Source organism: Mesoplodon bidens (genome assembly GCF_964165515.1).
Source record: "Mesoplodon bidens genome assembly, chromosome: Y".
Taxonomy (NCBI): domain Eukaryota; kingdom Metazoa; phylum Chordata; class Mammalia; order Artiodactyla; family Ziphiidae; genus Mesoplodon; species Mesoplodon bidens.
Window position 1 is genome coordinate 3,518,970 of NC_138180.1, and position 22,939 is coordinate 3,541,908.

The window sequence follows — 22,939 nt, forward strand, 5'->3', positions numbered from 1 at the left end:
TCAGTTGTATTACAAAACTTTGAGTATTTACCTTTTTCAAAGACATGCATTTTAAATATATTTTAGAGATATTACCAGTCTTTGAAAACATCCTTTTTCCTTGTTTCAGTTTCAGATTTATGTATATTTTCTGCATTGCACCTGATTATCCCAACATCTGATGGATGGCCTAGGGAATCTAATTCTGGTATTTATTGATTTTGCTGATTGTCTCCCCCTTGTAGCTGATTTCTTCATTATTGTGTAAATTTAGATCATGAGCTCATGTTTAGCTAAACAGCTGACCTTGTAAGAGGCTTAGGTGTGAACGCTCGTAAGCTTCATCAGAAAGTCGGCCAATATTTATTGGTGTCCCTCCAATGAGTGGCCCGCGAGGAACCCGTTTTCTACAAGTGTTGGTCCAATACTCCCTCTAGAGACATGGACTCAGACAGGGCTGCTTTGTGGGCCCGATCTGGGGCATGGACAGTGGGGGGCCTGTGGCCCGGGGAGGAGAATCTCCGCGTGTGTCCTTGGGACCCATCTGCTGCGAACTTCGTTCACATGGCATAAAGCTACGATGCCCAGACCTATGGTTAGCTGTGCAGCGTGGTGTACTGCGCGGACAGGTTCCACACACACCTCAAGTAAGAGGGCGGCCTGAGTGGAAAAGTGCGAGTTTGGGCAGGTGTGCAGACAAGAAGGCGCCCTTTGGCATTGGCCTAAATGCTTGTGACACCCCACTGGGCCTGCCGGTCTCTGAGGGCCCTTCCCTGGATTCCCTGCTCTCCTGCTCTATGTTCAGGCACAGCAGAGATGGCCACACCCACACCCTCTGTGAGGGCAGTGTTCCAGCATCCCTCAGCCCCGCCCCCTCTCCGCAGTTTACCATGGACTACAGATGGTGCATTCTGAGGCCAGGGCGTTCCGAGAATGCCAAAGGCAGACATGATGACCTTAAATGATTTCCTCTTGTGTCAGTTTTGGTAAACTTTAGGAGCTAGGAAATGGTCCACTTTACACAAATGTTCAAATTTACTGGCATTTCAGATATTCTCTGCTATAACATTGTCCTGATTCTTTATGTATATTCTTTACTTATGTTTTGGTTTTCCTTAATCAAGGGTGTCTTTTAAATCTTTTCAAAGATTATTCTTTGGACTTACTACCTCACCTGAATTTTATACGTTTTCTGTGGTATTAAGTTCTGCTCATAGCTTTATTTATCTTTTTTCTATGTTCTCAGGGTTTATTGTTTTGATATTCTGATGTCAATTAAAACACTTGGTTATTCATTTTAATAAATCTTTTTACTTATAAAAATTTGAACTTTAAAAGATTCCAACTCACTTGTAAGTTTCTAAGGGTCAGGTACTCTACATTGTTGCTGGCCTAAGGCTTAGTTCACAATATTACAAAGTATATATTGACCTCTTTTCCCCTCGACTTTCTATGATTTCCCACATCTCACATTTCTTTGCAGTCAAGCCATTTGAAATACCCTTAACTTATTTCACAGATAATAAGTCTTTGAAATAATGTGTATTTTTTGAGAAATCTTCTTATATATATAGGCAGAAAATCTGAACTGCCATAATTTTCAAACCAGCATAATTTCACTCTTCTCAATTATGAATCTGTTGCATTACACAACCTTTGAGTATTCAGCTTTATCAATGACATGTACTTTAAAAATGTTTTAGAGATCCTACCAGTCTTTGAAAACATACTTGTCCCTTGTTTCAGTTCCAGTTTTATGTATATTTTCTGCCTTGCACCTGATTATTCCAACGTCTGATCGATGGCCTAGGGAATCTAATTCTGGTATTGATTGTTTTTGCTGATTGTTTCCCCGTGTATCTGATTTTTCATTATTGTGTAAATTTAGATCATGAGCTCATGTTTAGCTAAACATCTGACCTTGTAATAGGGTTAGGTGTGAACACTCGTAAGCTTCAGCAGAAAGTCCGCAAAGATTTATTTGTGTCCCTCCAATGAGTGGCCCGCGAGTACCCCATTTTCTACAAGTGTTGGTCCAATACTCCCTCTAGAGGCAGGGACTCAGACTGGGCTGCATTGCTGCCCCCGATCTGTTGCAAGGGCTGTTGGTGGCCAGTGGGCTGGGCAGGAACCTCGCGCGTGTGTCCTTGGGACCCATCTGCTTGCGAACTTCGGTCACCTGGCATGAAGCTACGATGCCAGACATATGGTTAGCTGTGCAGAGAGGTGTACTGCGCGGACAGGTTCCACACACACTACAAGTACGAGGGCGGTCTGATTCGAAAAGTGAGGGTTTGGGCAGCTGTGCAGACAAAGAACGGGACCTTTGGCCTGGGCCTAAATGCTTGTGACACAACACTGGGCCTGCCGGGCTCTGAGTGCCCTGCCCTGGTTTCCCTGCTCTCCTGCTCTATGTTCAGTCACAGCAGAGATGGCCACACCCACTCCCTCATTGAGGGCAGTGTTCCAACCTCCCTCAGCCCCGCACCCCTCCGCAGGTTACCATGGACTACAGATGCTGCATTCTGAGGCCAGGGCGTTCGGAGAATGCCAAGGGCAGACAGGATGACCTTAAATGATTTCCGCTTGTGTCAGTTTTGGTAAACTTTAGGAGCTAGGAAATGGTCCACTTTACAGAAATGTTCAAATTTACTGGCATTTCAGATCTTTTCTGCTATAACATTGCCCTGATTCTTTCTGTACATTCTTGACATATGTTTTTGTTTTCCTTAATCAAAGTGTGTCTTTTAAATCTTTTCAAAGAATATTCTTTGGACTTCCTACCTCACCTGAATTTTATGCGTTTTCTGTTGTATTAAGTTCTGCTCATATCTTTATTTATCTTTTTTCTATGTTCTCAGGGTTTATTGATTTGATCTTCTGATGTCCAATAAAACCCTTGGTTATTCATTTTAATCAATCTTTTTACTCATAAAGATTTGAACTTTTGAAGATTCCAGCTTACTTGTAAGTTTCTAAGGGTCAGGTCCTCTACATTGTTGCTTGCCTAAGGCTTAGTTCACCGTATAGCAATATATATATTGACTTATTTTCCCCTCGGCTTTCTGTGATTCCCTATATCTCACCTGTTTTTCCAGACAAGCCATTTGAAATACCCAGAACTTATTTCACAGCCAATAAGTCTTTGAAATAATGTGTATTTTTTAGAGAAATCTTCTTATATAATTAGGCAGAAAGTCTGACCTGCCATAGTTTTCAAAACAGCATAATTTCACTCTTCTCAATGATGAATCTGTTGTATTACCCAACCTTTGAGTATTACCTTAATCAATGACATGTACTTAAAAATGTTTTAGATATCCTACCAGTCTTTGAAAACATCCTTGTTCCTTGTTTCAGTTCCAGTGTTATGTATATTTTCTGCCTTGCACCTGATTATTCCAACATCTGATGGATGGCCTAGGGAATCTAATTCTGGTATTGCTTGTTTTTGCTGATTGTCTCTCCCTTGTAGCTGATTTATTCATTATTGTGTAAATTTAGATCATGAACTCATGTTTAGGTAAACAGCTGACCTTTTAAGAGGCTTAGGTGTGAACGCTCATAAGCTTCATCAGAAAGTCGGCAAAGATTTATTTGTGTCCCTCCAATGAGTAGCCCGTGAGGACCCCGTTTTCTACAAGAGTTGGTCCAATACACCCTGTACAGGCAAGGACTCAGACAGGACTGCTTTGCATCCCCCGATCTGGGGCAGGGGCTGTTGGTGGACCGTGCCCGAGAAGGAGCCTCTCCTCGTGTGTCCTTGGGACCCATCTGCTTGCGAATTTCGGTCACCTGGCAGGAATCTACGATGCCCAGACCTATCGTTAGATGTGCAGCGAGGTGTACTGTGCGGACAATTTCCACACACACTTCAAGTATGAAGGCGGCCTGAGAGGAAATGTGAGAGTTTGGGCAGCTGTGCAGACAAAGAAGGTACACTTTGGCCTTGGCCTAAATGCTTGTGACACCCCACTGGGCCTGCCGTGCTCTGAGGGCCCTGCCCTGTGCCCAATGCTCCCCTACAATTTGTTCCGTCACAGCAAAATGGCCACACCCACTCCGGCAGTGAGGGCAGTGTTCCAACCTACGTCAGGCCTCTCCCTATCCATAGGATACCATGGACTACAGATGCTGCATTCTGAGGCCAGGGCGTTCCGAGAATGCCAAGGGCAGACATGATGACCTTAAATGATTTCCTCTTGTGTCAGTTTTGGTAAACATTAGGAGCTAGGAAATGGTCCACTTTACAGAAATGTTCAAATTTTCTGGCATTTCAGATATTCTCTGCTATAACATTGTCCTGATTCTTTCTGTACAGTCTTGACTTATGTTTTTGTTTTCCTTAATCAAAGTGTGTCTTTTAAATCCTTTCAAAGAATATTCTTTGGACTTACTACATCACCTGAATTTTATCCGTTTTCTGTTGTATTAAGTTGGGCTCATATCTTTATTTAACTTTTTTCTATGTTCTCAGGGTTTATTGTTTTGATCTTCTGATGTCAATTAAAACACTTGGTTATTCATTTTAATAAAACTTTTTACTTATAAACATTTGAACTTTTGAATATTCCAGCTTACTTGTAAGTTTCTATGGGTCACGTCGTCTACATTGTTGCTGGACTAAGGCGTAGTTCACCATATAGCAATGTATATATGGACCTATTTTCCCCTCGACTTTCTGTGATTCCCTACATCTCACCTTTCTTTGCAGACAAGGCATTTGAAATAACCTTAACTTATTTCACAGCCAATAAGTCTTTGAAATAATGTGAACTTTTTACAGAAATATTCTTATATAATTACGCAGAAAATCTGACCTGCCATAGTTTTCAAAACAGTATTATTTCACTGTTCTCAATGATGAATCTGTTGTATTACACAACTTTGAGTATTTAGCTTTATCAATGACATGTACTTTCAAAATATTTTAGAGATCCCACCAGTCTTTGAAAACATCTTTGTTCCTTGTTTCAGTTCCAGTTTTATGTATACTTTCTGCCTTGCACCTGATTATTCCAACATCTGATGGATGGCCTAGGGAATCTAATTCTGGTATTGGTTGTTTTTGCTGATTGTCTCCCCCTTGTAGCTGATTTCTTCATTATTGTGTACATTTAGAAGATGAGCTCATGTTTAGCTAAACAGATGATCTTGTAAGAAGCATAGGTGTGAACACTCGTAAGCTTAATCAGAAAGTCGGCAAAGATTTATTAGTGTCCTTCCAATGAGTTGCCCGCGAGAAAACCGTTTTTTACAAGTGTTGGTCCAGTACTCCCTCTAGAGACAGGGAATCAGACAGGGCTGCTTTGCGGCCCCCGATCTGAGGCAGGGGCAGTCGGCGGCCTGTGACCCGGGCAGGAGCCTCTCCGCGTGTGTCCCAGTTACACATCTGCCTGCGAACTTCGGTCACCTGGCAGGAAGCTACGATGCCCAGACCTATGGTTAGCTGTGCAGCGATGTGTACTGCGTGGACAGGTTCCACACACACTTCAAGTAAGAGGGCAAACTGAGTGGAAAGGTGAGAGTCTGGACAGCTGTGCAGACAAATAATGCACACTTTGGCCTGAGCCTAAAAGCTTGTGACACAACACTGGGTCAGCCGTGCTGTGAGGACCCTGCCCTGGGCCCTCTTCTCCCCTGCCATTTGTTCAGTCACAGCAGATATGGCCACACCCACTCCCTCAGTGAGGGCAGTGTTCCAACCTACCTCAGCCCTGCCCCCTCTCCGCAGGTTACCATGGACTACAGATGCTGCAATCTGAGGCAAGGGCGTTCCGAGTATACCAAAGGCAGACATGATGACCTTAAATGATTTCCTCTTGTGTCAGTTTTGGTAGACTATAGGAGCTGGGAAAAGGTCCACTTTACAGAAATGTTCATATTTACTGGCATTTCATATATTCTCGGCTATAAGAATGTCCTGATTCTTTTGTATATACTTTACTTATATTTTTGTTTTCCTTAATCAAAGTGTGTCTTTTAAATCTTTCAAAGAATATTCTTTGGAGTTACTACATCACCTCATTTTTATACGTTTTCTGTTGTATTAAGTTCTGCTTATATCTTTATTTATCTTTTTTCTATGTTCTCAGGGTTTATTGTTTTGATATTCTGATGTCAATTAAAACCCTTGGTTATTCATTTTCATAAATCTTTTTACTTATAAAGATTTGAACTTTTGAAGATTCCAGCTTACTTTTAAATTTCTAAGGGTAGGGCCTCTACATTGTTGCTGGCCTAAGGCTTAGTTCACTATATAGCAATGTATATATTGACCTATTTTCCCCTCGACTTTCTGTGATTCTCTACATCTCACCTTTCTTTGCAGACAAGCCATTTGAAATACCCTTAACTTATTTCAGAGCCAATAAGTCTTTGAAATAATGTGTATTTTTTAGAGAAATCTTCTTATATAATTAGGCAGAAAATCTCACCTGCCACAGTTTTCAAAACAGCATAATTTCACTCTTCTCAATGATGAATCTGTTGTATTACACAACCTTTGAGTATTTATCTTTATCAATGACATGTACTTTAAAAATGTTTTAGAGATCCTACCAGTCTTTGAAAACATCCTTTTTCTTTGTGTCAGTTCCATTTTTTTGTATATTTTCTGCCTTGCACCTCATTATTCCAACATCTGAAGAATGGCCTAGGGAATCTCATTGTGGTATTGATTGTTTTTGCTGATTGTCTCCCCCTTGTAGCTGATTTCTTCATTATTGTGTAAATTTAGATCTAGAGCTCATGTTTTGCCAAACAGCTGACCTTGTAAGAAGCTTAGGTGTGATCGCTCGTAATCTTCATCAGAAAGTCTGCAAAGATTTATTTGTGTCCCTCCAATGAGTTTCCTGCAAGGACACCGTTTTCTACAAGTGTTGGTCAAATACTCCCTCTATTGGCAGGGACTCGGAGAGGGCTGCTTTACGGACCCCGTTCTGGGGCAGGGGCACTCGGCAGCCTGTGTCCCGGTCCGTAGCCTCTCCGAGTGTGCCCCAGGGACCAATCTGCCTGCGATCCTCGGTCACCTGGCAGGAAGCTATGATGCCCCGACCTATTTTTAGCTGCACAGAGAGGTGTACAGCGCAGACAGGTTCCACACACTCTACAAGTTAGAGGGCGGCCTTAGTGGATAGGTGAGAGTTTGGGCAGCTGTGCACACAAAAAAGGCACCCTTTAACCTGGGCCTAAATGCTTGTGAAACCGCATTGGGCCTGCCGGGCTCTGTGGGCCCTGCAATGGACGACCTGATCCCCTGCCTTGTTTCAGTCACAGCAGAGATGGCCACACCCACTCCCTCAGTGAGGGCAGTGTTCCAGCCTCCCTCAGCCCCGCCCCCTCTCCGCAGGTTACCATGGACTACAGATGCTGCATTCTTAGGCCAGGGCGTTCCGAGAATGCCAAGGGCAGACATGATGACCTTAAATGATTTCCTCTTGTGTCATTTTTGGTAAACTTTAGGAGCTAGGAAATGGTCCACTTTACAGAAATATTCCAATTTACTGGCATTTCAGATCTTCTCTGCTATAACATTGTCGTAATTCTTTCTGTATATTCTTTACTTATGTTTTTGTTTTCCTTAAACAAAGTGTGTCTTTTACATCTTTTCAAATAATATTCTTTGGACTTTCTACATCACCTGAATTTTATACGTTTTCTGTTGTATTAAGTTCTGATCATACCTTTATTTATCTTTTTTTATGTTCTCAGGGTTTATTGTTTTGATCTTCTGATGTCAATTAAAACACTTGTTTATTCATTTTTATATATCTTTTTACTTATACATATTTGAACTTTTGAAGATTCCAGCTTACATGTAAGTTTCTAAGGGTCACGTCCTCTACATTGTTGCTGGACTAAGGCTTAGTTCACCATATAGCAATGTATATATAGTCCTATATTCCCCTCGACTTTCTGTGATTCCCTACATCTCACCTTTCTTTGCAGACAAGCCATTTGAAATACCCTTAACTTATTTCACAGCCAATAAGTCTTTGAAATAATTTGTAATTTTTAGAGAAATCTTCTTATATAATTAGGCAGAAAATCTGACCTGCCATAGTTTTCAAAACAGCATAATTTCACTCTTCTCAATGATGAATCTGTTGTATTACACAACCTTTGAGTATTTAGCTTTATCAATGACATGTACATTAAAAATGTTTTAGAGATCCTACCAGTCTTTGAAAACATCCTTTTTCTTTGTGTCAGTTCCAGTTTTATGTATATTTTCTGCCTTTCACCTGATTATTCCATCATCTGATGGATGGCCTAGGGAATCTAATTCTGGCATTGATTGTTTTTGCTGATTGTCTACCCCTTGTAGCTGATTTCTTCATTATTGTGTAAATTTAGATCATGAGATCATGTTTTGCCAAACAGCTGACCTTGTAAGAGGCTTAGGTGTGAACGCTCGTAAGCTTCATCAGAAATTCTGCAAAGATTTATTTGTGTCCCTCCAAAGAGTTTCCTGCAGGGACCACGTTATCTACAAGTGTTGGTCAAATACTCCCTCTAGAGGCAGGGACTCGGACAGGGCTGCTTTGCGGCCCCCGATCTGGGGAATGGGCAGTGGGCGGCCTGTGGCCCGGTCAGGAACCTCTCCGAATGTGTCCCAGGGACCCATCTGCCTGTGATCCTCGGTCAACTGGCAGGAAGCTACGATGCCCAGACCTATGGTTAGCTACGCAGAGAGGTGTACTTTGCGGACAGGTTCCACACACACTTCAAGTAAGAGGGCGGGATTAGTGGAAAGGTGAGAGTTTGGGCAGCTGTGCAGACAAAGAAGGCGCCCGTTGGCCTGGGCCTAAATGCTTGTGAAACCGCACTGGGCCTGCCAGGCTCTGCGGGCCGTGCACTGGACGCCCTGCTCCCCTGCCCTTTGTTCAGTCACAGCAGAGATGGCCACACCCACTCCCTCAGTGAGGGCAGTGTTCCAGACTCCCTCAGCCCCGCCTCCTCTCCGCAGTTTACCATGGACTACAGATGCTGCATTCTTAGGCCAGGGCGCTCTGAGAATGCCAAGGGCAGACATTATGACCTTAAATGATTTCCTCTTGTGTCAGTTTTGGTAAACTTTAGGAGCTAGGAAATGGTCCACATTACAGAAATGTTCAAATTTACTGGCATTTCAGATCTTCTCTGCTATAACATTGTCCTTATTCTTTCTGTATATTCTTGACTTATGTTTTTGTTTTCCTTAATGAAAGTGTGTATTTTAATTATTTTCAAAGAATATTCTTTGGACGTACTACATCACCTCAATTTTATACGTTTTCTGTTGTATTAAGGTCTGCTCATATCTTTATTTATCTTTTTTCTATGTTCTCAGTGTTTATTGTTTTGCTCTTCTGATATCAATTAAAACACTCGGTTATTCATTTTCATAAATCTTTTTACTTATAAATATTTGAACTTTTGAAGATTCCAACTTACTTGTAAGTTTCTAAGGGTCAGGTCCTCTACATTGTTACTGACCTAAGGCTTAGTTCACCATATAGCAATGTATATATAGACCTATTTACCCCTCGACTTTCTGTGTTTCGATACATCTCACCTTTCTTTGCAGACAAGTCATTTGAAATACCCTTAACTTATTTCACAGCCAATAAGCCTTTGAAATAATGTGTATTTTTTAGAGAAATCTTCTTAAATAATTAGGCAGAAAATCTGATCTGCCATAGTTTTCAAAAGAGCATAATTTCCCCATTCTCAATGATGAATCTATTATATTACACAACCTTTAAGTATTTAGCTTTATCAATGTCATGTACTTTAAAAATGTTTTAGAGGTCCTACCAGTATTTGAAAACATCCTTGTTCCTTGTTTCAGTTCCTGTTTTATGTATATTTTCTGCCTTGCACCTGATTATTCCAACATCTGATGGATGGCCTAGGGAATCTAATTCTGGTATTGATTGTTTTTGCTGATTGTCAACCCCTTGTTGCTGATTTCTTCATTATTGTGTAAATTTAGATCATGAGCTAATGTTTAGCCAAACAGCTGACCTTGTAAGAGGCTTAGTTGTGAAACCTAGTAAGCTTCATCAGAAAGTCGGCCAAGATATATTTGTGTCCCTCCAATGAGTGGCCTGCGAGGACCACGTTTTCTACAAGTGTTGGTCCAATACTCCCTCTACAGGCAGGTACTCAGACAGGGCTGCTTTGCGGCCCCCGACCTGGGGCAGTGGCAGTGGGCGGCCTGTGGCCCGGGCAGGAGACTCTCCGCGTGTGTCCCAGGGACCCTTCTGCCTGCTAACTTCGGTCACCTGGCATGAAGCTACGATGCCCGAACCTATGGTTCGATGTGCAGCGAGGTGTACTGCGTGGACAGCTTCCACTCACACTTCAAGTAAGAGGGCGGCCTGAGTGGAGAAGTCAGAGTATGGGCAGATGTGCAGACAAAGAAGGCGCCCTTTGGCCTGGGCCTAAAAGCGTGTGACACCCCACTGGGCCTGCCGGGCTCTGAGGGCCCTGCCCTGGTTTCCCAGCTCTCCTGCCCTATGTTCAGTCACAGCAGAGATGGACACATGCACTCCCTTAGTGAGGGCAGTGTTCCAAACTCCCTCAGCCCCGGCCGCTCTCCGCAGTTTACCATGGACTACAGATGTTGCATTCTGAGGCCAGGGCGTTCCGAGAATGCCAAGGGCAGACATGATGACCTTAAATGATTTCCTCTTGTGTCAGTTTTGGTAAACTTTAGGATCTAGGAAATGGTCCACTTTACAGAATTGTTCAAATTTACTAGCATTTCAGATCTTCTCAGCTATAACATTGTCTGATTCTTTCTGTATATTCTTTAATTATGTTTGTGCTTTCCTTAATCAAAGTGTGTCTTTTAAATGTTTTCAAAGAATATTGTTTGGACCTACTACATCACCTGAATTGTATACGTTTTCTGTTGTATTATGTTCTGCTCATAACTTTATTTATCTTTTTTCTATGTTCTCAGGGTTTATTGTTTTGATCTTCTGATGTCAATTAAAACACTTGGTTATTCATTTTCATAAATCATTTTACTTATAAAGATTTGAACTTTGGAAGATTCTAACTTACATGTAAGTTTCTAAGGGTCATGTCCTCTACACTGTAGCCGGCCTAAGGCTTAGTTCACCATATGGCAATGTATATATTGACATATTATCCCCTCGGCTTTCTGTGATTCCCTACATCTCACCTTTCTTTGCAGACAAGCCATTTGAAACACCCTTAACTTATTTCACAGCCAATAAGTCTTTGAAATAATTTGTATTTTTTAGAGAAATCTTCTTATATAATTAGGCAGAAAATCTGACCTGCCATAGTTTTCAAAACAGCATAATGTCACTCTTCTCAATGATGAATCTGTTGTACTACACAACCTTTGGGTATTTAGCTTTATCAATGACATGTACTTTTAAAATGTTTAAGAGATACTACCAGTCTTTGAAAACATCCTTGTTCCTTGTTTCAGTTCCAGTTTTATGTATATATTCTGCCTTGCACCTGATTATTCCAACATCCGATAGATGGCCTAGGGAATCTAATTCTGGTATTGCTTGTTTTTGCTGATTGTCTCCCCCTTGTAGCTGATTTCTTCATTATTGTGTAAATTTAGATCAAGAGCTCATGTTTAGCTAAACAGCTGACCTTGTAAGAGGCTTAGGTGTGAACGCTGGTAAGCTTCAGCAGAAAGTCGGCAAAGATTTACTTGTGTCCCTCCAATGAGTTGCCCGCAAGGACCCCGTTTTCTACAAGTGTTGGTCCAATACTCCTTCGAGAGGCAGTGGACTCAGACATGGCTGCTTTTCAGCCTTCGATCTGCTGCAGGGGCAGTGGGCGGCCTGTGGCCGGGCAGGAGCCTCTCCGCATGGGTCCCAGGGACCCATTTGCCTGCGAACTTCGGTCACCTGGCAGGAAGCTACGATGCCCTGTCCTATGGTTAGCTGTGCAGCGAGGTGTACTGCGCGGACAGGTTCCAAACACACTTCAAATAACAGGGCGGCCTGAGTGGAAAGGTGAGAGTTTGGGCAGCTGTGCAGACAAAGAAGGCGCACTTTGGCCTGGGCCTAAATGATTGTGACACCCCACTGTGTCTGCCGGGCTCTGAGGGCCCTGCCCTGGGCCCCCTGCTCCCCTGCCCTTTGTTCAGTCACAGCAGAGATGGCCACACCCACTCTCTCAGTGAGGGCAGTCTTCCAACCTCCCTCAGCCACGCCCCCACTCCGCAGGTTACCATGGACTACAGATGCTGCATTCTGAGGCCAGGGCGTTCCGAGAATGCCAAGGGCAGACATGATGACCTTAAATGATTTCCTGTTGTGTCAGTTTTGGTAAACTTTAGGAGCTAGGAAATGGTCCACTTTACAGAAATGTTCAAATTTACTGGCATTTCATACATTCTCTGCTATAACATTGTCCTGATTCTTTCTGTATATTCTTTACTTATGTTTTTGTTTTCCTTAATCAAAGAGTGTCTTTTAAATCTTTTCAAAGAATATTCTTTGGACTTACTAAATCACCTGAATTTTATACGTTTTCTGTTGTATTAAGTTCTGCTCAGATCTTTATTTATCTTTTTTCTATGTTCTCAGGGTTTATTGTTTTGATTTTCTGATGTCAAGTAAAACACTTGGTTATTCATTTTAATAAATCTTTTTAATTATAAAAATTTGAACTTTTAAAGATTCCAGCTTACTTGCAGGTTTCTAAGGGTACATTCCTCTACACTGTAGCCGGCCTAAGGCTTAGTTCACCATATGGCAATGTATATATTGACATATTATACCCTCGGCTTTCTGTGATTCCCTACATCTCACCTTTCTTTGCAGACAAGCCATTTGAAATACCCTTAACTTATTTCACAGCCAATAAGTCTTTGAAATAATGTGTATTTTTTAGAGATATCATCTTATATAATTAGGCAGAAAATCTCACCTGCCATAGTTTTCAAAACAGCATAATTTCACTCTTCTCACTGCTTAATTTGTTGTATTAAACAACCTTGGAGTATTTAGCTTTATTAATGACATGTACTTTAAAAAAGTTTTAGAGATCCTACCAGTCTTTGAAAACATCCTTGTTCCTTGTTTCATTTCCAGGTTTATGTATATTTTCTGCCTAGCACCTGATTATTCTAACAGCTGATTGATGGCCAAGGAATCTAATTCTGGTATTGATTGTTTTTGCTTATTGTCTCCCCTTGTAGCTGACTAATTCATTACTGTGAAAATTTAGTTCATGAGCTCATGTTTAGCTAAACATCTGACCTATTAAGAGGCTTAGGTGTGAACGCTCGTAAGTTTCAGCAGAAAGTCGGCAAAGATTTATTTGTGTCCCTCCAATGAGTTGCCCGCAATGACCCCGTTTTCTACAAGTGTTTGTCCAATATTCCCTCGTGACTCAGGGTCTCAGACAGGGCTGTTTGCATCCCCTGATCTGGGGAAGGGGCAGAGGGCGGACTGTGGCCCGGGAAGGAGCCTCACCACGTGTGTCCCAAGGACACATCTGCCTGCGAACTTCGGTCACCTGGCAGGAAGATTCGATGCCCAGACATATGGTTAGATGTGCAGCGAGGTGTACTGCACGAACAGGTTCCAAACACACTTTAAGTGAGAGGGCGGACTGAGTGGAAAGGTCAGTGTTTGGGCAGCTGTGCAGTCAAAGAAGGCGACCTTTGGCTGGGCCTAAAGGCTTGTGACAGCTCACTGGGCCTCCCGGGCTCTGAAGGGCCTGCCCTGAGACACCTCCTCTCCTGCAATTTGTTCAGTCACAGCAGAGATGGCCACACCCATTCCCTCAGTGAGGGCAGTCTTCCAACACCCCTCAGCACCACCTCCTCTCCCCATTTTACCATGGACTACAGATGCTGCATACTGAGGCAAGGGAGTTCCGAGAATGCCAAGGGCAGACATGACGACCTTAAATGATTTCCTCTTGTGTCAGTTTTGGTAAACTTTAGGAGCTAGGAAATGGTCCACTTTACAGAAATGTTCAAATTTACTGGCATTTCATATATTCTCTGCTGTAACATTGTCCTGATTCTTTCTGTATATTCTTTACTTATGTTTTTGTTTTCCTTAATCAAAGTGTGTCTTTTAACTCTTTTCAAAGAATATTCTTTGGACTTACTAAATCACCTGAATTTTATACGTTTTCTCTTGTATTAAGTTCTGCTCATATCTTTATTTATCTTTTTTCTATGTTCTCAGGGTTTAATGTTTTGATTTTCTGATGTTAATTAAAACACTTGGTTATTCATTTTAATAAATATTTTTACTTATAAAGATTTGAAGTTTTAAAGATTCCAGCACACTTTTAAGTTTCTATGGGTCAGGTCCTCTACAATGAGGCTGGCCTCAGGCTTAGTTCACCATATAGCAATGTATATATTGACATTTTCCCCTCGACTTTCTGTGATTCCCTACATCTCACCTATCTTTGCAGACAAGCCATTTGAAATACACTTAACTTATTTCACAGCCAATAAGTCTTTGAAATAATGTCTATTTTTTAGAGAAATGTTCTTATATAATTAGGCAGAAAATCTCACCTGTCATAGTTTTCAAAACAGCATAATTTCACTCTTCTCAATGCTTAATCTGTGGTATTAAACAACCTTTGAGTATTTAGGTTTATCAACGACATGTACTTTAAAAATGTTTTAGAGATCCTACCAGCCTTTGAAAACCTCCTTGTTCCTTGTTTCAGTTCCAGTTTTATATATATTTTCTGCCTTGCACCTGATTATTCCAACATCAGATGGATGGCCTAGGGAATCTAATTCTGGTATTGATTGTTTTTGCTGATTGTCTCCCTTTGTAGCTGATTTCTTCAATATTGTGTAAATTTAGATCAAGAGCTCATGTTTAGCTAAACAGCTGACCTTGTAAGAGGCTTGGGTGTGAACGCTGGTAAGCTTCAGTAGAAAGTCGGCAAAGATTTATTTGTGTCCCTCCAATGAGTTGCCCGCAAGGACCCCGTTTTCTACAAGTGTTGGTCCAATACTCCTTCGAGAGGCAGTGGACTCAGACATGGCTGCTTTTCAGCCTTCGATCTGGGCCAGGGCCAGTGGGCGGCCTGAGGCCCGGGCAGGAGCCTCTCCGCATGTGTCCCAGGGACCCATTTGCCTGCGAACTTCGTTCACCTGGCAGGAAGCTACGATGCCCTGACCTATGTTTAGCTGTGCAGCGAAGTGTACTGCACGGACAGGTTCCAAACACACTTCAAATAAGAGGGCGGCCTGAGTGGAAAGGTGAGAGTTTGGGCAGCTGTGCAGACAAAGAAGGTGCCCTTTGGCCTGGGCCTAAATGCTTGTGACAACACACTGGGTCTGCCGTGCTCTGAGGGCCCTGCCCTGGGCCCCCTGCTCCCCTGCCCTTTGTGCAGTCACAGCTGAGATGGCCACACCACTCCCTCAGTGAGGGCAGTCTTCCAACCTCCCTCAGCCACGCCCCCTCTCCCCAGGTTACCAAGGACTACAGATGCTGCATTCTGAGTCCAGGGCGTTCCGAGAATGCCAAGGGCAGACATGATGACCTTACATGATTTCCTCTTGTGTCAGTTTTGGTAAACTTTAGGAGCTAGGAAATGGTCCACTTTACAGAAATGTTCAAATTTACTGGCATTTCATATATTCTCTGCTATAACATTGTCCTGATTCTTTCTGTGTATTCTTTACTTATGTTTTTGTTTTCCTTAATCAAGGGTGTCTTTTAAATCTTTTCAAAGAATATTCTCTGGACTTATTAAATGACCTAAATTGTACACGTTTTCTTTTGTATTAAGTTCTACTCATATCTTTATTTTTTTTCTATGTTCTCAGGGTTTATAGTTTTGATCTTCTGATGTCAATGAAAACACTTGGTTATTCATTTTAATAAATCTTTTTACTTGTAAATATTTGTAGTTTTGAAGATTCGAACTTACTTGTAAGTTTTTAAGGGTCAGGTCCTCTACATTGTTGCTCGCCTAACGCTTAGTTCAACATAGAGCAATGTATATATTGACCTATTTTCCCCTCGACTTTCTGTGATTCCCTACATCTCACCTTTCTTTGCAGACAAGCCATTTGAAATACACTTAACTTATTTCACAGAACATAAGTCTTTGATATAATGTGTAATTTGTAGAGAAATCTTATATAATTAGCCAGAAAATCTGACCTGCCATAGTTTTCAAAACAGCATAATTTCACTCTTCTCAATGATGAATCTGTTTTGAGTATTTAGCTTTATCAATGACATGTACTTTACAAATATTTTAGAGATCCTATCAGTCTTTGAAAACATCCTTGTTCCTTGTTTCAGTTCCAGTTTTATGTATATTTTCTGCCTTGCCCTTGATTATTCCAACATCTGATGGATGGCCTAGGGAATCTAATTCTGGTATTGATTGTTTTAGCTGATTGTCTCCCCTTGTAGCTGATTAATTCATTACTGTGTAAATTTAGATAATGAGCTCAGGTTTAGGTAAACAGCTGACCTTGTAAGAGGCTTAGGTGTGAATGCTCATAAGCTTAAGCATAAAGTCGGCAAAGATTTTTTTGTGTCCCTCCAATGAGTTGCCCACGAGGACCCCGTTTTCTACAAGTGTTGGTCCAATACACCCTCTAGACACAGGGGACTCAGACAGGGCTGTTTGCAGCCTCCGATCTGGGGAAAGGGCAGAGGGCGGCCTGTGGCCCGGGCAGGAGCCTCTCCACGTGTGTCCCAGATACACATCTCCCTGCGAACTTCGGTCATTTGGCAGGAAGCTAAGATGCACAGATCTATGGTTAGCTGTGCAGCGAGGTGTAATCGCGGACAGGTTCCACACACACTTCAAGTAAGAGGGCGGCCTGAGTGGAAAGGTGAGAGTTTGAGCAGCTGTGCAGACAAAGAAGGCACCCTTTGGCATGGGCCTGAATGCTTGTGACACACGACTGGGCCTGCCGGGCTCTGAGGGTCCTGCCGTTGGCCCCCTTCACCCCTGCCCTTTGTTCAGTCACAGCAGAGATGGCCACACCCACTCCCTCAGTGAGGGCAGTGTTCCCACCTCCCTCAGCCCCGCCCCCTCTCCGCAGGTTACCATGGACTACAGATGCTGCATTCTGAGGCCAGGGCGTTCCGAAAATGCCAAGGGCAGACATGATGACCTTAAATGATATCCTCTTGTGTCAATTTTGGTAAACTTTAGGAGCTAGGAAATGGTCCACTTTACACAAATGTTCATATTTACTGGCATTTCATATATTCTCTGCTATAACATTGTCCTGATTCTTTCTGTATATTCTTTACTTATGTTTTGGTTTTCCTTAATCAAAATGTGTCTTTTAAATCCTGTCAAATAATATTCTTTGGACTTACTAACTCACCTGAATTTTATACCTTTTCTATTGTATTAAGTTCTCCTCATATCCTTATTTATATTTTTTCTGTGTTCTCAGGTTTATTGTTTTGATATTCTGATGTCAATTAAAAGACTTGGTTATTCATTTTAATAAATGTTGTTACTTATAAAGATTTCAACTTTTCAAGATTCCAGCTTACTTGTAAGTTTCTAAGGGTCAGGTCCTCTACATTGTTGCTTGCCTAAGGCTTAGTTCAGCATGTAGCAAAGTATATATTGACCTATTTACCCCTCGACTTTCTGTGATTTCCTACATCTCACCTTTCTTTGCAGACAACCCATTTGAAATACCCTTTACTTATTTCACAGCCAATAAGTCTTTGAAATAATGTGTATTTTTTAGAGAAATATACTTATATAATTAGGCAGAAAATCTCACCTGCCATAGTATTCAAAACAGCATATTTAAACTCTTCTCAATGATGAATCTGTTGTATTACACAACCTTTGAGTATTTAGCTTTATCAATGACATGTACTTTAAAAATGTTTGACAGATCCTACCAGTCTTTGAAAACATCCTTCTTCCTTGTTTCAGTGCCAGTTTTATGTATATTTTCTGCCTTGCACCTGATTATTCCAACATCTGATGGATGGCCTAGGGAATCTAATTCTGGTATGGATTGTTTTTGCTGATTGTCTCCCCCTTGTAGCTGATTTCTTCATTATTGTGTAAATTTAGATCATGAGCTCATGTTTAGCTAAAGAGCTGACCTTGTAAGAGGCTTAGGTGTGAACGCTGGTAAGCTTCAGCAGAAAGTCGGCAAAGATTTATTTGTGTCCCTCCAATTAGTTGCCCGCGAGGACCCCATTTTCTACAAGTGTTGGTCCAATACTCCCTCTAGAGGCACGGCCTCAGACAGGGCTGCTTTGTGCCCCACGATCTGTGGCAGTGGCAGTGGGCGGCCACTGGCCTGAGCAGGAGCCTCTCCGCGTGTGTCCCAGGGACACATCTGCCTGCGAACTTCGGTCACCTGGCAGGAAGCTACGATGCCCAGACCTATGGTTAGCTGTGCAGCGAGGTGTACTGCGCGGACAGGTTCCACATGCACTTCAAGTAAGAGGGCGGACTGAGTGGAAAGGTGAGAGTTTGGGCAGCTCTGCAGACAAAGAAGGAGCCCTTTGTCCTGGGCCTAAATGCTTGTGACACCCCACTGGGCCTGCCGGGCTCTGAGGGCCCTGCCGTCGGCCCCCTGCTCCCCTGCCCTTAGTTCAGTCACAGCAGAATTGGCCACTCCCACTCCCTCTGTGAGGGTAGTGTTCCAACCTCCCTCAACCCCTCCCCCTCTCCGCAGGTTACCATGGACTACAGATGCTGCATTCTGAGGCCAGGGCATACCGAGAATGCCAAGGGCAGACATCATGACCTTAAATGATTTCCTCTTGTGTTAGTTTTGGTAAATTTTAGGAGCTAGGAAATGGTCCACTTTACACAAATGTTCAAATTTACTGGCATTTCATATATTCTCTCCTATAACATTGTCCTGATTCTTTCTGTATATTTTTTACTTATGTTTTGGTTTTCCTTAATCAAAGTGTGTCTTTTAAATCTTGTCAAAGAATATTCTTTGGACTTACTACATTACCTGAATTTTATACATTTTCTATTGTATTAAGTTCTCCTCATATTTTTATTTATATTTTTTCGGTGTTCTCAGGTTTATTGTTTTGATATTCTGATGTCAATTAAAACACTTGGTTATTCATTTTAATAAATCTTTTGACTTATAAAGATTTCAACTTTTCAAGATTCCAGCTTACTTGTAAGTTTCTAAGGGTCAGGTCCTCTGCATTGTTGCTGGCCTAAGGCTTAGTTCACAATATGGCAAAGTATATATTGACCTATTTTCCCCTCGACTTTCTGTGATTCCCTACATCTCAACTTTCTTTGCAGACAAGCCATTTGAAATACACTTAACTTATTTCACAGCCAATAAGTCTCTGAAATAATGTGTATTTTTTAGAGAAATGTTCTTATATAATTAGGCAGAAAATCTGACCTGCCATAGTTTTCAAAACAGCATAATTTTACTCTTCTCAATTATGAGTCTGTTGTGTGACACAACCATTGAGTATTTAGCTTTATCAATGACATGTACTTTAAAAATGTTTTAGAGATCCTACCAGTCTTTGAAAACATCCTTGTTCCTTGTTTCAGTTCCAGTTTTGTGTATAATTTCTGCCTTGAACCTGATTATTCCAACATCTGATGGATGGCCTAGGGAATCTAATTCTGGTATTGATTGTTTTTGCTGCTTGTCTCCCCTTGTAGCTGATTTTTTCATTATTGTGTAAATTTAGATCATGAGCTCATGTTTAGCTAAACAGCTGTCCTTGTAAGAGGCTTAGGTGTGAACGCTCGTAAGCTTCAGCTGAAATTCCACAAAATTTTTTTTTTGTCCCTCCAATGAGTTACCCGCGCGGGCCCCGTTTTCTACAAGTGTTGGTCCACTACTCCCTCTAGTGGCTGGGACCCAGACAGGACTGCTTTGCTTCCCCCGATCTGGGGTAGTGGCTTTGGGCGGCTTGTGGCCTGGGCAGGAGGATCCCCGCGTGTGTCCCTTGACCAATCTGCCTGCGAACTTCGGTCACCTGGCAGGAAGGTATGATGCCCAGACCTATGGTTAGCTTTGCAGCGAGGTGTACTGCGTGGACCTGTTCCACACACACTTCAAGTAAGAGGGCGACCTGAGTGGAAAGGTGAGAGTTTGGGCAGCTGTGCAGACAAAAAAGGCACACTTTGGCCTGGGCCTAAATGCTTGTGACACATGACTGGGCCTGCCGGGCTCTGAGGGCCCTGCCGTTGGCACACTTCTCCCCTGCCATTTGTTCAGTCACAGCAGAGATGGCCCCACCCAGTCCCTCAGTGAGGGCAGTGTTCCCACCTCCCTCAGCCCCGCCCCCTCTCCGCAGTTTACCATGGACTACAGATGCTGCATTCTGAGGCCAGGGCGTTACGAAAATGCCAAGGGCAGACATGATGACGTTAAATGATTTCCTCTTGTGTCAATTTTGGTAAACTTTAGGAGCTAGGAAATGGTCCACTTTACACAAATGTTCAAATTTACTGGCATTTCATATATTCTCTGCTATAACATTGTCCTGATTCTTTCTGTATATTCTTTACTTATGTTTTGGTTTTCCTTAATCAAAATGTGTCATTTAAATCTTGTCAAATAATATTCTTTGGACTTACTAACTCACCTGAATTTTATACCATTTCTATTATTTTAAGTTCTCCTCATATCCTTATTTTTTTTTTCTATGTTCTCAGTTTTATTGTTTTGATATTCTGATGTCAATTAAAAGACTTGGTTATTCATTTTAATAAATGTTGTTACTTATAAAGATTTCAACTTTTCAAGATTCCAGCTTACTTGTAAGTTTCTAAGGGTCAGGTCCTCTACATTGTTGCTGGCCTAAGGCTTAGTTCAGCCTATAGCAAAGGATATATTGACCTATTTTCCCCTCGACTTTCTGTGATTTCCTATATCTCACCTTTCTTTGCAGACAAGACAATTGAAATACCCTTAACTTATTTCACAGCCAATAAGTCTTTGAAATAATGTGTATTTTTTACAGAAATCTTCTTATATATTTAGGCAGAAAATCTGACCTGCCATAGTTTTCAAAACAGCATAATTTCACCTTTCTCAATGATGAATCTGTTGTATGACACAACCTTTGAGTATTTAGCTTTATCAATGACATGTAGTTTAAAAATGTTTTAGAGATATTACCAATCTTTGAAAACATCCTTGTTCCTTGTTTCAGTTCCAGTTTTATGTATACTTTCTGCCTTGCACCTGATTATTCCAACATCTGATGGATGGCCTAGGGAATCTAATTCTGGTATTGATTGTTTTTGCTGATTGTCTCCCCCTGTAACTGATTTCTTCATTATTGTGTAAATTTAGATCATGAGCTCATGTTTAGCTAAACAGCTGACCTTGTAAGAGGCTTAGGTGTGAACACTCGTAAGCTTCATCAGAAAGTCCGCAAAGATTTAATTGTGTCCCTCCAATGAGTTGCCCGCGAGGACCCCGTTTTCTACAACTGTTGGTCCAATACTCCCTCTAGAGGCACGACCTCAGAGAGGGCTGCTTTGTGCACCATGATCTGTGGCAGTGGCAGTGGACGGCCACTGGCCTGGGCAGGAGCCTCTCCGCGAGTGTCCCAGGGACACATCTGCCTGCGAACTTCGGTCACCTGGCAGGAAGCTACGATGCCCAGACCTATGATGAGCTGTGCAGCGAGGTGTACTGCGTGGACAGGTTCCACATGCACTTCAAGTAAGAGGGCGGCCTGAGTGGAAAGGTGAAAGTATGGGCAGCTGTGCAGACAAAGAAGGAGCCCTTTGTCCTGGGCCTAAATGCTTGTGACACCCCACTGGGCCTGCCGGGATCTGAGGGCCGTGCCCTGGGCCCCTGTTTACCTGCCGTTTGTTCAGTCACCGTAGAATTGGCCACACCCACTCCCTCTGTGAGGGCAGTGTTCCAACCTCCCTCAGCCCCTCCCCCTCACCGCAGGTTACCATGGACTACAGATGCTGCATTCTGAGTCCAGGGCATACCAAGAATGCCAAGGGCAGACATGATGACCTTAAATGATTTCCTCTTGTGTTAGTTTTGGTAAACTTTAGGAGCTAGGAAATGGTCCACTTTACACAAATGTTCAAATTTACTGGCATTTCATATATTCTCTGCTATAACATTGTCCTGATTCTTTCTGTATATTCTTTTATTATGTTTTGGATTTCCTTAATCAAAGTGTGTCTTTTAAATCTTGTCAAAGAATATTCTTTGGACTTACTACATCACCTGAATTTTATACGTTTTCTATTGTATTAAGTTCTGCTCATATCTTTATTTATATTTTTCCTGTGTTCTCAGGTTTATTGTTTTGATATTCTGATGTCAATTAAAACACGTTGTTATTCATTTTAATAAATGTTGTTACTTATAAAGATTTCAACTTTTCAAGATTCCAGCTTACTTGTAAGTTTCTAAGGGTCAGGTCCTCTACATTGTTGCTGGCCTAAGGCTTAGTTCACAATATGGCAAAGTATATATTGACCTATTTTCCCCTCGACTTTCTGTGATTTCCTACATCTCAGCTATCTTTGCCGACAAGCCATTTGAAATACCCTTAACATATTTCACAGCCAATAAGTCTCTGAAATAATGTGTATTTTTAAGAGAAATCTTCTTATATAATTAGGCAGAAAATCTGACCTGCCATAGTTTTCAAAACAGCATAATTTCACTCTTCTCAATGATGAATCTGTTGTGTGACACAACTTTTGAGTATTTAGCTTTATCAATGACATGTACTTTAAAAATGTTTTAGAGATCTTACCAGTCTTTGAAAATATCCTTCTTCCTTGTTTCAGTTCCAGTTTTATGTATATTTTCTGCCTTGCACCTGATTCTTCCAACGTCTGATCGATGGCCTAGGGAATCTAATTCTGGTATTGATTGTTTTTGCTGATTGTCTCCCCCTGTAGCTGATTTCTTCTTTATTGTGTAAATTTAGATCATGAGCTCATGCTTAGCTAAACATCTGACTTTGTAAGAGGCTTAGGTGTGAAC